Raw genomic sequence first — 16,376 nt, 5'->3', positions numbered from 1 at the left:
TTCTTGAAAAAACTGCAATATTCATAATGTTTTGCAATACGCCAATCCAAATCGATTGCCCTGCAATTTTCAAAATGAAGATACATCATTCTTCATCATCAATTTCCTTTCATTATAATTCTATTCCTGTGGATGGCTTTTAAAAAATTACTTTTTCAAAAGACGAAACTTGCAAATTGAACTCAAATTTTACTTAGTTTTTGTCATTTTCAGCTAAATTGTGCAAACGAACTGACTTTGGTTAAATTTTTTTAATCGATTCAACAATTAGAATTATAAGCCTCCGATCTCTTGTAATTTAAATTCCTTACCAAAATATTCATCTTGATCATTTTATTTCGATTAACGAGCTGAATCTGAATCTAAATTGAATCCAAACTTTTAATTTTCAATTTGTTTCTGGATTCCAATTCGTTTTCTGAAAGCAACAAAAAAACGTTTTCTGAATTTGGAATTATGAGCCAAAAATTGAAATATTTGAATATGAATCCGTTATTATAATTCAGATGTTTTGGATTTTAATGATTTATTATTATGTATTTCTTAACAGACTTGCAAATTCATAACCTTCGAATCTGAATATGAAACAAAAGTTCAGAATGATTTCCAAATTTTTTTTGTCATTTTCGGAAAAATTATTAACTGAATGTTAAAAATGGGTATGAGTTTCGGAAATCTTTAAACCAATTTTGAAGGAAATGTAAAACCAAATTTAAACGATGATTTCAAACACAGCTTTCCAATTCAATTTTAAATGATCATTCGAACTGAAAATCAAGAATCCTAAACTGAACATAGTCCAAAATATGAAAACACAAAAAGAATTTTAATTTTGATTATAAGGAACCTTTATGAATGGAACGACTGTTTTGGTTGATTTTTTTAGGGATTTTTTACGGCTATCAGTCTCGGATTTTTTAAGTAAAAACGACTGTTTTTTACTCCAACGTTTCGATCCTTATTGGATCTTCATCAGGGGCTACAATTTATTGCTAATTTAGTGAAAATTGACTTTGAAATTTTGTTGGTGCTTACCGATAAAGTGTCGTTTTCTTGTTAAGTTTGATTCGGCTTATCTTGAACTGCTGTCATTGGGTTTCTGTGTTGGATTATGTTGGTTATAATTTTGTGTTTCTTGTATTTTAAAGTTTGGTGAGACTTACTGCTGACGAATTTTTGTAGAATATTCGTTTTTCTATTGAATTTTGGGAGTTTTATAATTTTCTGCATCAGAACTTTGCACTGTGGACTGTTTTGGTTTTCGAGTTGTTTTTAAATATGGCGTTCACTAATTTGTGTTGGTGTAATTTAATGTTTGTGATGTTGTGTTTTGATCCTTAGTATTGTGTTTTGCTTCTTGGGTTTTGATTTTTTCTAAACACTGAAAAATATTTGTGTATGTTGAGTGTAAAATATCTGTATCCTTTTTAATGTTAACTGATGATGATGTTGTTTTTATGTGGCAGCTTTCCAGCATCATGAGTTTGTTTTGGTTGTCTCCCCTGTCGATGATTTTGGCCTTATCGATGTTGAACAGGTGGTGCATAGCTGCTTCATGTTCCAATAATGCTGTTTGCTGCCTCAAGGTTGTTATCTCGTAATCCTGGTCGGTGCATCCTCTGTCCCACAGTCGTTTCAGCTCATTCGTTTGTGTTCTATGTTGTGACATCCGTTGTTTCAGTTTTGCTATAGTACATCCAATATAGCAGGCGTTACATTTCCGTTCGAAGCTGTTTGAATTTTCGGTTTGGTCTGGATTACCATTGCATTCAATCTTGTACACAACATTAGTATGCTCGTCGTGCGGAGTTTTGTCTTTCACGACCGGTAGAAGTGATCCGATCGTTTTACTTTGTTTGGTTGCGATTTTAATATGTTTAAAACCTGAACCTAATGTTTTTGTTATTTGTGCTGTTAAGCCATCAATATATGTGAGAGATTTATAACATTTTATTTCGTTCTCTTCCATAGCTGTCGGTTCAATAATTTTTTCTCCTAATTTGTTAATGATTCCATTGATAAGTGTGATTGGGTAATCATTCATTTTAAGGTGTGTTTGTATAACTTTTTTTGCGTTAGTTTTATCTGTATTGGATGTGAAATCAAAAACTCTTTTCGCAAAATTATATGCTACGTTAATTTTTTGATGTAGTGGTTGAAACGACAAAAAGTTCAAAAATCTTCCGGAAGCGATTGGTTTCATGTACCATTCCGTAGATATCTTACCATTTGTGTTTCGGTGCAGCATTAGGTCCAAGAACGGTAGGTGATCATTCATCTCCATTTCGACGGTGAATTGGATGTTTGGATGTTGTGAGTTGAATGTGTTTCTGATTGCATCTACTTGTGTTGGTTGTAGTACGAGGAATAAATCGTCTACGTACTTTTTGATGTGTTGGGGTGGCACTGCGCAGGCTTCAATTGCGTCGTCGAGTAAGTCATCCAGCACCAACTCGGCGACAGGCGAAGCAATTGGGCTTCCCATAGCGAGGCCTGAGATTTGTTTATAGTACACGTTGCCGAAACAGAAGTAGCTGCTGTCCATGCATAACTCGACCATCTCCCAGAACAGGTCTAGGCAGATGGGAGTGTGGGCTGATAAACGGTTCCAGTGTTTGAAAACGCTTTTTCGCACTAGTTCTTTTGGGATAGATGTAAAGAGCGAAACTACGTCGAATGAAGCCATCACGTGCCCTTGTGAGATGCTCAGCGACTTTATAAAATCGTTGAATTCGTGGGAATTTCGTAGGCTATATTTAGGCGCAAGAGCTTTCCTAATAAGCGATCCTACATATTTTGAGAGTTGATAGGATGGCGCGGTCATGCAGGGTACGACGGGGCGGAGAGGGAGTCCTGGTTTGTGCGCCTTCGGTTGGCCGTAGATGCGGGGGCATACAGCTTTATAGGTGCGCATTTTTTTCGCAGTTTTTTCGTCTAATAGTTTAAGTCGTTCTAGACGTTTGACCATATCATTGTTTTTGGTCTGAAAGCCTGAGGTTGGGTCGCGTTTGGTTACGCTGTACGTGTTGCGGTCTTGAAGAAGTTCGGTCATTTTTTTGCGATATTCTTCCCGATCTAGTAGCACGGTTTTGTTTCCCTTGTCAGCTTTCAGAGCAATGATGTTCGAGTGTGTTTTGAAGAATATTTTTGTTTTCATTTCTGCTGTTTTAAGGAGTTTCATTTTTTGGTCGCTGTAGCCGGTGTTTTGTTTTTTGTAAATATAGTTTTGTATGTTGTTTGCTATTTTACATCGAGTTGTTTCTTGGATGGTGGGATCGTTGTGTGTTTGGATGATGGATTCGATATCGGTGATTAGGTGAAAAAACGGTGTTTCCTGAAGTGTTTGGTGTGGTAGGGCGAATTTTGGGCCAAGGCTTAGGAACAGTTTTACTTCCGATGGCACTTGGATGTTTGTAGCGTTGTGCAGTGCTTCCTCGTTTGTTGATGGCATCAGCTCGTTGTTGTTTCCGTAGGCTCGGTGGATCAGATTTTGGAACTTTGAGTTTGTGGTTCGTTTATTTTCGGCTAGATGTGATTCGTAGAATATTTGTTGTGATTTGGCGAAACTGTTCCATTCGTTTTCTGGGACTGAATTTTTGATTGAGATTGATAGGCGGTGGAGACATTCTTCTAACCTTTTTAGTTTGAAGAATGTGTGTTCAATTTCTATGTTCAATATTGTTTTTTGGAATCGCGTAATGCAATTTTCCAGTTTTTTGGTGAAAGGGCTTCGTTCTTCTAGTAGGTGAAAGATGCATCTGAAGGTGTTTTGAATGTGGGTGGGAATTATACCGTTTCGTCGACACATAACAAGAAAACTTTTTCTATTTGTTGTGTTCGCAATTTTCCGGTTGTAGTCGGCATAATTTTTGAAGGAAACTCTAACTGTGTGTCCGTAGTTTTGTTCGATGCTGCTGTAGTATCCCGCCATGATGTGTTTCTTTATGAATGGAACGACTGTTTTGGTTGATTTTTTTAGGGATTTTTTACGGCTATCAGTCTCGGATTTTTTAAGTAAAAACGACTGTTTTTTACTCCAACGTTTCGATCCTTATTGGATCTTCATCAGGGGCTACAATTTATTGCTAATTTAGTGAAAATTGACTTTGAAATTTTGTTGGTGCTTACCGATAAAGTGTCGTTTTCTTGTTAAGTTTGATTCGGCTTATCTTGAACTGCTGTCATTGGGTTTCTGTGTTGGATTATGTTGGTTATAATTTTGTGTTTCTTGTATTTTAAAGTTTGGTGAGACTTACTGCTGACGAATTTTTGTAGAATATTCGTTTTTCTATTGAATTTTGGGAGTTTTATAATTTTCTGCATCAGAACTTTGCACTGTGGACTGTTTTGGTTTTCGAGTTGTTTTTAAATATGGCGTTCACTAATTTGTGTTGGTGTAATTTAATGTTTGTGATGTTGTGTTTTGATCCTTAGTATTGTGTTTTGCTTCTTGGGTTTTGATTTTTTCTAAACACTGAAAAATATTTGTGTATGTTGAGTGTAAAATATCTGTATCCTTTTTAATGTTAACTGATGATGATGTTGTTTTTATGTGGCAGCTTTCCAGCATCATGAGTTTGTTTTGGTTGTCTCCCCTGTCGATGATTTTGGCCTTATCGATGTTGAACAGGTGGTGCATAGCTGCTTCATGTTCCAATAATGCTGTTTGCTGCCTCAAGGTTGTTATCTCGTAATCCTGGTCGGTGCATCCTCTGTCCCACAGTCGTTTCAGCTCATTCGTTTGTGTTCTATGTTGTGACATCCGTTGTTTCAGTTTTGCTATAGTACATCCAATATAGCAGGCGTTACATTTCCGTTCGAAGCTGTTTGAATTTTCGGTTTGGTCTGGATTACCATTGCATTCAATCTTGTACACAACATTAGTATGCTCGTCGTGCGGAGTTTTGTCTTTCACGACCGGTAGAAGTGATCCGATCGTTTTACTTTGTTTGGTTGCGATTTTAATATGTTTAAAACCTGAACCTAATGTTTTTGTTATTTGTGCTGTTAAGCCATCAATATATGTGAGAGATTTATAACATTTTATTTCGTTCTCTTCCATAGCTGTCGGTTCAATAATTTTTTCTCCTAATTTGTTAATGATTCCATTGATAAGTGTGATTGGGTAATCATTCATTTTAAGGTGTGTTTGTATAACTTTTTTTGCGTTAGTTTTATCTGTATTGGATGTGAAATCAAAAACTCTTTTCGCAAAATTATATGCTACGTTAATTTTTTGATGTAGTGGTTGAAACGACAAAAAGTTCAAAAATCTTCCGGAAGCGATTGGTTTCATGTACCATTCCGTAGATATCTTACCATTTGTGTTTCGGTGCAGCATTAGGTCCAAGAACGGTAGGTGATCATTCATCTCCATTTCGACGGTGAATTGGATGTTTGGATGTTGTGAGTTGAATGTGTTTCTGATTGCATCTACTTGTGTTGGTTGTAGTACGAGGAATAAATCGTCTACGTACTTTTTGATGTGTTGGGGTGGCACTGCGCAGGCTTCAATTGCGTCGTCGAGTAAGTCATCCAGCACCAACTCGGCGACAGGCGAAGCAATTGGGCTTCCCATAGCGAGGCCTGAGATTTGTTTATAGTACACGTTGCCGAAACAGAAGTAGCTGCTGTCCATGCATAACTCGACCATCTCCCAGAACAGGTCTAGGCAGATGGGAGTGTGGGCTGATAAACGGTTCCAGTGTTTGAAAACGCTTTTTCGCACTAGTTCTTTTGGGATAGATGTAAAGAGCGAAACTACGTCGAATGAAGCCATCACGTGCCCTTGTGAGATACTCAGCGACTTTATAAAATCGTTGAATTCGTGGGAATTTCGTAGGCTATATTTAGGCGCAAGAGCTTTCCTAATAAGCGATCCTACATATTTTGAGAGTTGATAGGATGGCGCGGTCATGCAGGGTACGACGGGGCGGAGAGGGAGTCCTGGTTTGTGCGCCTTCGGTTGGCCGTAGATGCGGGGGCATACAGCTTTATAGGTGCGCATTTTTTTCGCAGTTTTTTCGTCTAATAGTTTAAGTCGTTCTAGACGTTTGACCATATCATTGTTTTTGGTCACATATATTGATGGCTTAACAGCACAAATAACAAAAACATTAGGTTCAGGTTTTAAACATATTAAAATCGCAACCAAACAAAGTAAAACGATCGGATCACTTCTACCGGTCGTGAAAGACAAAACTCCGCACGACGAGCATACTAATGTTGTGTACAAGATTGAATGCAATGGTAATCCAGACCAAACCGAAAATTCAAACAGCTTCGAACGGAAATGTAACGCCTGCTATATTGGATGTACTATAGCAAAACTGAAACAACGGATGTCACAACATAGAACACAAACGAATGAGCTGAAACGACTGTGGGACAGAGGATGCACCGACCAGGATTACGAGATAACAACCTTGAGGCAGCAAACAGCATTATTGGAACATGAAGCAGCTATGCACCACCTGTTCAACATCGATAAGGCCAAAATCATCGACAGGGGAGACAACCAAAACAAACTCATGATGCTGGAAAGCTGCCACATAAAAACAACATCATCATCAGTTAACATTAAAAAGGATACAGATATTTTACACTCAACATACACAAATATTTTTCAGTGTTTAGAAAAAATCAAAACCCAAGAAGCAAAACACAATACTAAGGATCAAAACACAACATCACAAACATTAAATTACACCAACACAAATTAGTGAACGCCATATTTAAAAACAACTCGAAAACCAAAACAGTCCACAGTGCAAAGTTCTGATGCAGAAAATTATAAAACTCCCAAAATTCAATAGAAAAACGAATATTCTACAAAAATTCGTCAGCAGTAAGTCTCACCAAACTTTAAAATACAAGAAACACAAAATTATAACCAACATAATCCAACACAGAAACCCAATGACAGCAGTTCAAGATAAGCCGAATCAAACTTAACAAGAAAACGACACTTTATCGGTAAGCACCAACAAAATTTCAAAGTCAATTTTCACTAAATTAGCAATAAATTGTAGCCCCTGATGAAGATCCAATAAGGATCGAAACGTTGGAGTAAAAAACAGTCGTTTTTACTTAAAAAATCCGAGACTGGTAGCCGTAAAAAATCCCTAAAAAAAAGATTATAAGGAACCAGAATCTCTAAAATGAGTCAATTCTTATTTAAAATTGATTATTCAGAGATGAATTCCATTCAATAATTTTGAAAAACTGTAGCTGAATTCTGAACCGGGGATGAGTTTTCGAGGATCTGACATCAGTTCTGAGTCAAGATCAAAATTTGTTAAAGAATAACAAATTTTGATTGTAGAGTTGAATATCTCACTTATTTTTGATGGATCCTCACGGGGGGGGGGGGTTTAAAGCCAAGCTAAAATAAAGGACAACTTACAAGAGCAACTTACAATGTGGAATTCTCGATATTTTCTCACAATTATGTTTCTATTTTTTAAAACTACATTCTTAAGTTTAGAAATGATCCAATTTGAGTCTTATAAAGTAGCTTGGTTAAATAAGCGTCCTCCTTAAGGTGCTCATTTTACCCTTATTTCCCTTACATTTATTTCAAAACAGATTCAGAAAACTCCCTGGTGAACTGGAATGTACAAATCGAATCATGGACGTGACACTTCCCATTCTCATAATCCTTTTGAGTAGGTAGTATAAGTTTCCCAATTTCCGGTTAAAAAAGGTTTTATAGAGTTTTGATTTGCTTAAAGCAGATAGGATTAATTTCATTTAACCCTCCAAAGCTGTTCGGGTCAATATGACCCGAAGCGCACATTTCAAACCTCTTTGTCATCATTCCAATATACTGAAGAACTGCGAATTTTGACAGACCAAGTATGTTCTATGAAAATAATGATCAAATTAACAACAAAAAACTAAAATTTGCGTTTTTAAAATCGGTTTATTGGTAAATGAAATGTAGCTAAGCAAAGACAAAATTGGATGTCGTTTTTGTAAAGTAAGATTTTTTTCTACCGGAAGATCTGAGATAGCGGTCAAAACTTTCATTGGACCCCAACATATCTATACATTGTCGGATAGATGGATTCTTGACAATTTCAAACAACAATGAAACTTTTAAATACAGAAATGCTGTCAGAAGTTATGAGTATTTTAAAAACAAAATTGATTCTATGGACTTTTTACTTTCTGAAGCAGTTTCTGATAACCTGGTAATACATTTCGACTTTATTTTGAAATGTTGAGTAATTAGAATAAATTACCTACACAATGAATATAATATCATCAAAATCGGTTAACATTTGCAGCCAGGAGAACGAAATCAAACTACAAATCAAATTTCCCCGAAACGGATATTTTGCGAACGGCTTTGGAAGGTTAAAAACACCCGTTTCAAACTTAATTAGAATTGTTTCGTTTAAAAAACAAGAAACAAGAACATACTCTTATTGATTTGATTGAAGTTTAATAAAAACTAAAAATCATAAAATATCTTTTTTTTTCAAACCTAGACTCGTCTAGGCCTATCGGACCGTTGACTGACCTCAGGAATAACAGCTAATGCCTGAATAAAATGAAATAAATTTTAAGTTTGTGCTTCGAATTTAAGATATTTTTCATCATACTTACTGAAGCCACCAAAATCGTCAAAGCCAGAAAAATAGACAACGTGAACTTCATAGTGACTGTTTAAAATATGAATTTTTTTACTGGCATTTACTTGGCTTATATTGAAAAAAAGTTGCATATAACAGAATGATTCTCTTTTTTATGGACAGGTTGTGTAAACAAGTGGTGGGTTTTCCAATTTGAAGAACCAAAATGCACAACAGTGTAGCCGATTGTTCAAATTCTGAATTTTTGTCACCAATTTCGTGTACTACAGCTGAAAAGTTGATAAAAATTTCACTTGTTGTCAAGATGGATTGCAAAGAAATTCCATTTGTTTATTTTTTAAAGGTGTCAGCCGCTTGAAATCAACAAAATTAAATACATTGTTTTTTCTCTAATTTCCTACAAAAAAATGTCATGTTTTGTTATGAAACAAGCTTTCAAACATTCGGTCATCAACATTTAACGTTCCAAAGATTATTTCCATGAGAAACTCCAAAATTCATCCATTTTTTTTTTTTTTGACATCAGTGAATAACATGTCGTAATCAATTTCAGTGAAGGGCGAATGCGTTAACATTTCTTTTTTGAGAAAATCTTGTCTGAAGTTGGACAACTCTCTGATATCATTTTTCTTTAATTGAACTCGTTTATATTTGGTGAAATAACTTGTACGTTAAATCTTAATCGATTTTTGAGACTTTCATATTTCATGCTTATTTTTATTTAAAGTTTTATTTTGCCAATTTATTTTTAAACGATGTACAGGTTTTGGTCTCGATCCCATAACAGCATTCTGATGAGTAGATTCCAGATATAAAAAAAAAATACTTTTAAAAAATTTCAATGCATGCTATTTATTACCGTTGTCCAGCCCATAGATAGATTTTATTTTATCATAGATTTGAGTTTGGCACCACCAGCAAAGGCCTGTAGATGTAAATTTTTTTTAAAGTTTTTAATTCGAAAAATTTACTAATTCATTATACTTACAGAAGCAACCAGAACGGCCACAGCCAAAAACAGAGACAATTTAAGCTTCATGGTAGTAAAATAACACAATTCGTTTGCTGCCAGTTGTTTTACTGATGCCAGATGACAGGTTGATGATTTGTCCAGTCTGAATATCTGTCTTATATAGTAAGACCCTCATAGCTGGAACTTCCATTTTGTCAAAAAATGGACTCGAGTTTATTTACACTTATCTTCTTATCATTTTTTCATATCTGCAGCTGTTTTCCAATTTTTTTTTGTATTCCATAATTTTGAAACCATCTGCGAAAGGTGATTGTTTCTTACAGAACAAATTAAAATGACTATCAAATTTATTGAAAAAAGCTTTTTTGGTTTTATTTGAATAAACACAGTAAAAAATCATGAGAATCCATAAGAACAATAAATAATTTAAGAAAGCGAAAAAACAAATGCTTTGCTAAGGAATAGATGGGACCTTTTAATTTGACATGGCGACAGTCAAAAATAACCTATATCACTAGATTTTTCACCATGAGTAAATTTATCACTTATTTTCTATCTCCGTTGGCTAGAAATGAATCCTCGTGATAATGGCTATCGTCATTAAGGACTTTCAGAAAGACTTTTTTTTAAGAAAAATTGAAACATTTAGTTTTAGTTTAAAATTAGTCAAGATTTACAATCTCGATTCAGAACTTAGTCCAAAACCTTGAAATTTTATCTCAGGTCCCTAACTTTAAAACAGATTTTCAAAAAAGTTCTCACTTGTTGATAGTAATTTTGTTCCGAATATTAAATTTAAAAAGTTGAACTTCAAAAAGTCTTAAAGACTCCAAGAAAGTTAGACTTAGCTTGCCAGTTTTCCCAAATGATGCGCGAATTTTTTCACTTTACTTGCAAAATTAAACAAACATTCAAATTGAGTCCTCATGTCCAATTTATGTTTTGCGTCCAAAAAATTGTTTAAGCAAATCTTTTCAAAATCAACAAGATCGAATTTTTCGAAACCAAAAATATGATTCTTAATTGGCTTATTTGTTTCGAAAAAAAACACAATTTTTCGAGTGTTTTTCTTCAGAATTTTAACGGAACTATTGCAAAATTGGAATGGATAATGGCTGGATTCTGTAAAAAAGTTTTAAACAATATCCCGGTTAATGCAAGGTTTTGAAATAAAATAGCCCAGATACTTGCGGAATTTTTTTTGTATGCACTCAGTTTACTGTTCTTGATTTTCAGTTTGGATCATCGTTCGGATAGAATCCTGATTCGAATTTAGGTTTTGCATTTCAAACTCAAATAAGATGGATTTATCATATTCCAAACTCTAAATTTATAAAAAAAAAATTTCAAAATTCGAACCATTTCTATTATTTGGGCTTTAAATTTACATCCCCAATTCCTATGCAAAGTGGAAATATTGAAACCAATAAATTCAGAATGTAGTAAGAGATTTCTGGTTGAAGGTTCTGATCGAGATTCGGTTTTTGGTTTAAAATTCATAGGAATTCTTATCTAAAATTCAGATTAAAATTTTGTATTTAGGCTCAAAATGTAAAATTCAGACTCGGAATTTGAATTTAAAATTTATTATCAGATGCAGCTCGAATTAAAGATTGCAATATCAACATGAGAATTCCATTTAATATTTAAATTGAAGGAAATTGCAGTTTCAAAACTTTGATTCTTGATTCAAAATGAGTATTTAAATGCAATCAAGTTCGAGTTTAGAAGCACAAACCTGGTGAATATCAAAAATATAGAAAAAGAAATTTTTTGGAAAAAGGGGACAATTTATGAAATGCTAGCTGACCCGGTGTGCACCTAAAATTGTACCTAAATGTACCTAAATGAACCTAAAATTGATGGCAATCGATTTTTGTATAATAATCCTCTTCCATGGAAAATTTGGTTAAATTTGATTGACCACTTTCCAAGTAATTAAAAATCAAATTATGAGAGACCCCTTGTTTAGTAATCAAAAAAAAAATTCTCGTTCCCCAAATTTGCTCGATCATTTCTCGACTTATTGTAAAAAAAGTATGGGTGCCCGCTTCTCGCTTTTCTAGCTCTCCACTGAAAAGAAAGAAGGAGTCCTAAATTCTTATTTCCATATACTTTCCTGTAACAAATTTGTCCCCATTTGTTTAAAGTGTTATCGAGTTATACAAAAAATGTATGAGAGCCCCCCTCTTTCCTATCCATCCCCCTATTGGAGGGTTTCCAAAAAGCAAAGAAACATTCTTCCATCCCAAAAACCCTCCCCTAATAAATTTGGATTTTTTTGTATGAATAATTATATTTAAATGCAACTGAAATCTATGAGTTCGCGATTTATGCGAAAAAAAATGTATGTAAACCCTCCATGCTTCTTCATATCCCCCCGCGAGAAGAAAGGAGACATCAGAGGAAAATGTCTCGCATTTAAATAGACTCACATTCTACATATGGTTCTATTAGCTAAAATAGCTTATTTTTTTTTTTTTCCTTGTAGGGGAGAGCCCACTGCGACCAGTAGTTGATCTATTGTGGTAATTACCCCGCGTTACTGTATGCTATCAGGCTCACCTGCACTATGGGTTGAAGTGACAGTTGATTGCTGACTAGGCATTTTATCCCAATCGGGTATGATATCAAAGATGTATGATATAACCTTCTTAGGGCTGATATTCAACCATATATCTTGTGCGCTTATTAACTTTGCCCCAAGAACACGCTCTCTCCTGTTTAGGAGGGCGCAGCAGTTGCATAGAAGATGCTCTGCAGTTTCTTTTTCGAACCCGCAGAACCGACAGTCGTCGTTTTGAATAATGTTTATCCTTTTGAGATGCTGTTTTGTTGGACAGTGTCCTGTCAATAGACCAGTGTAAGTACTTAATTCGTGCTTACTTAAGTTCAACATGTTTTTGGAGAGTCGTGCGCTTGGTTCAATGAATCTTTTTGCCTGAGTTGCTCCCTCTGTTGTTCTCCAGTTGGAGACAATAGTGGTGCTTTCCCAGTTCTTGAGTTCCATATTCAAGGCACTCCTAGATACTCCGCAGAAAGGTTCAGGTCCAATTAACAGGCCCTGAGATCCTTCCCTAGCTAGCTGGTCTGCTTCTTCGTTCCCTAGGATACCGCAGTGGCCTGGAACCCAGAATAACAATACTCTGTTCCGTATGGCCAGGTTTCTTAGTGCAACAATACACTCCCATACTAGCTTGGAGTAACATGTGAAAGTACTTAGTGCTCGAAGAGCGGCCTGACTATCAGAGAATATATAGATACTTGTGTACCTGTATCCTCTTTTCAAACAGGCTAAAGTGCATTCTAAAATTGCTTGAACTTCTGCTTGGAACACTGTTGGCCAGTTTCCCATAGGAATTGAGATCCTGAGTCTAGGTCCGAACACCCCTGCCCCAGTTCTATTATCCATTTTTGACCCATCAGTAAAGAATTTTATTGATCCGGAAGGAACCGCAGGTCCACCTGACTCCCACACGTCCCTTTCATTGATAGTTACATTGTATGGTATGTCTAGATTGAAAACGGGTTCCATCCAGTCATCGTTCTTTACAATAAGTGAGTTTATTTTAAATATCTTAAGGATTTTTAGGTGTCCTGTAAGATCCCCCTCATAGAGAGTTTTGTTTTTGGTGAGTCTCAAGGCACTACGTTCTGCCTCTAACTCAATAAATTGATGTAGTGGCAGGATATTTAGTAGTGCATTCAGAGCCTCGTTTGATGTGCTTCGCATAGCGCCAGTTATAGCTAGCGTTGCTATTCTTTGAAGCTTCGCTAGTTTCTTCCGGGCCGTAGCTTGCACAGTTTTGGTCCACCATACTAAAGAAGCATACGAGATTTTGGGTCTTATTATAGCTGTAAATATCCAATGGATAATTTTAGGCCTTAGTCCCCATTTTTTCCCTACTCCCTTGAGGCAAACCCATAGAGCTGTTCTAGCCTTGGCTATTACATGCTCTATGGATTCCATGATAGCTTTGAATCTAGTATGATGCCTAAATATTTCACTTGTGATTCGAAGTTTAGCACTTCCCCGTCTAATGTTAGTGGTTTTAGTGCAGTTTTTCGTCTCGTAGTGAATGCTATCACAGTAGTTTTGGAAGGGTTAATGTTCAGTCCCTCTTCCCTGCACCAGAATAGTGCGTAGTTAAGTGCAGATTGCATTCTGTTTGACAACACATTCTCATATTTTCCCCGAACTATTATTACTACGTCGTCTGCAAAGCCAATAACTTCGAAACCCATAGATACAAGTTTGTTTAGGAGGTCGTCCACGATCAATGACCACAACAACGGTGATAGAACCCCACCTTGGGGACATCCCTTTGTTGGAGTGGCTTTGATTGTAAGTCCTCCCAAGCTTGCATAGATGGTTCTATTTATAAGCATGGTACTAGTCCAGTCAACAATTGCCTATTGCCAATAGCTTATGCTGAAAATTGTAAAAGAGCTCCCCCTCCTCTTCTCTTTATCTGTTAAGAAATTTCTGAGTCTAGAGACAGACAGACAGACAGACAGACAGACAGACAGACAGACAGACAGACAGACAGACAGACAGACAGACAGACAGACAGACAGACAGACAGACAGACAGACAGACAGACAGACAGACAGACAGACAGACAGACAGACAGACAGACAGACAGACAGACAGACAGACAGACAGACAGACAGACAGACAGACAGACAGACAGACAGACAGACAGACAGACAGACAGACAGACAGACAGACAGACAGACAGACAGACAGACAGACAGACAGACAGACAGACAGACAGACAGACAGACAGACAGACAGACAGACAGACAGACAGACAGACAGACAGACAGACAGACAGACAGACAGACAGACAGACAGACAGACAGACAGACAGACAGACAGACAGACAGACAGACAGACAGACAGACAGACAGACAGACAGACAGACAGACAGACAGACAGACAGACAGACAGACAGACAGACAGACAGACAGACAGACAGACAGACAGACAGACAGACAGACAGACAGACAGACAGACAGACAGACAGACAGACAGACAGACAGACAGACAGACAGACAGACAGACAGACAGACAGACAGACAGACAGACAGACAGACAGACAGACAGACAGACAGACAGACAGACAGACAGACAGACAGACAGACAGACAGACAGACAGACAGACAGACAGACAGACAGACAGACAGACAGACAGACAGACAGACAGACAGACAGACAGACAGACAGACAGACAGACAGACAGACAGACAGACAGACAGACAGACAGACAGACAGACAGACAGACAGACAGACAGACAGACAGACAGACAGACAGACAGACAGACAGACAGACAGACAGACAGACAGACAGACAGACAGACAGACAGACAGACAGACAGACAGACAGACAGACAGACAGACAGACAGACAGACAGACAGACAGACAGACAGACAGACAGACAGACAGACAGACAGACAGACAGACAGACAGACAGACAGACAGACAGACAGACAGACAGACAGACAGACAGACAGACAGACAGACAGACAGACAGACAGACAGACAGACAGACAGACAGACAGACAGACAGACAGACAGACAGACAGACAGACAGACAGACAGACAGACAGACAGACAGACAGACAGACAGACAGACAGACAGACAGACAGACAGACAGACAGACAGACAGACAGACAGACAGACAGACAGACAGACAGACAGACAGACAGACAGACAGACAGACAGACAGACAGACAGACAGACAGACAGACAGACAGACAGACAGACAGACAGACAGACAGACAGACAGACAGACAGACAGACAGACAGACAGACAGACAGACAGACAGACAGACAGACAGACAGACAGACAGACAGACAGACAGACAGACAGACAGACAGACAGACAGACAGACAGACAGACAGACAGACAGACAGACAGACAGACAGACAGACAGACAGACAGACAGACAGACAGACAGACAGACAGACAGACAGACAGACAGACAGACAGACAGACAGACAGACAGACAGACAGACAGACAGACAGACAGACAGACAGACAGACAGACAGACAGACAGACAGACAGACAGACAGACAGACAGACAGACAGACAGACAGACAGACAGACAGACAGACAGACAGACAGACAGACAGACAGACAGACAGACAGACAGACAGACAGACAGACAGACAGACAGACAGACAGACAGACAGACAGACAGACAGACAGACAGACAGACAGACAGACAAACAGACAGACAGATTTCGAACATAATGCAATTTAAAGGCCTTTTTACAATAGACATTCATGATTTAAAGTCATTAATGAAATTTAAAAAAAATCTAAAAAATTAAATAACTATGGTATTCAAGAAATAAGTTTTTTATAAATAAAGTTACACGACTAAAGAAATGTCTTTTTTACCATAACAGTGAAAAGTTTTTGATGCCATGTCAACCTACCAAAGGCGGAGTCTTACTGAGAAACATAAACGGTACTTTCACTTGGTTTTCCATTCATACATATTTCGAAGACTTTCCCGGATCCGGACGCTGTTGTCTGTCTGCACCTCAAAATAATTCAGACAAAGCTATGCGAAAGCATTGTTCCCGGTGGAACACCATCATTTCTACCTTTTTCCACCCACACATCCACCCACATCCTTACAAGATGGGAAATTTTCCGGTTTCATGGGAAAATCCAGAATCTTGTTATCCTGGGAATTTTTTTCCCAGTTTCAACAAAAAAGAATCGTTATTTTTTTTTTAAATCCCACATATATGAATTATTTGAAAGAGTTTTAAAAGAATTTAA

General features: G+C 37.1%; 1 protein-coding gene and 1 long non-coding RNA gene across 2 annotated transcripts in view; both read right to left on the bottom strand.

Annotated features, from left to right (window-relative positions):
• Positions 1-16,376, bottom strand: part of LOC129741683 (protein sax-3) — a 522,782-nt gene that overhangs the window by 228,543 nt on the left and 277,863 nt on the right. The window lies entirely within an intron of this gene.
• Positions 9,271-9,698, bottom strand: LOC129749314 (uncharacterized). Its single transcript, XR_008738010.1, has 3 exons — positions 9,589-9,698; positions 9,460-9,525; positions 9,271-9,391 (listed from the first exon to the last, which is right to left on the bottom strand). It is a non-coding gene; the product is annotated as an uncharacterized LOC129749314 (long non-coding RNA).

Source organism: Uranotaenia lowii, chromosome 2, assembly GCF_029784155.1.
Source record: "Uranotaenia lowii strain MFRU-FL chromosome 2, ASM2978415v1, whole genome shotgun sequence".
Lineage (NCBI taxonomy): Eukaryota > Metazoa > Arthropoda > Insecta > Diptera > Culicidae > Uranotaenia > Uranotaenia lowii.
Note: the sequence above shows the minus strand (reverse complement) of the source record. Positions and strands in the feature narration are given on the sequence as shown.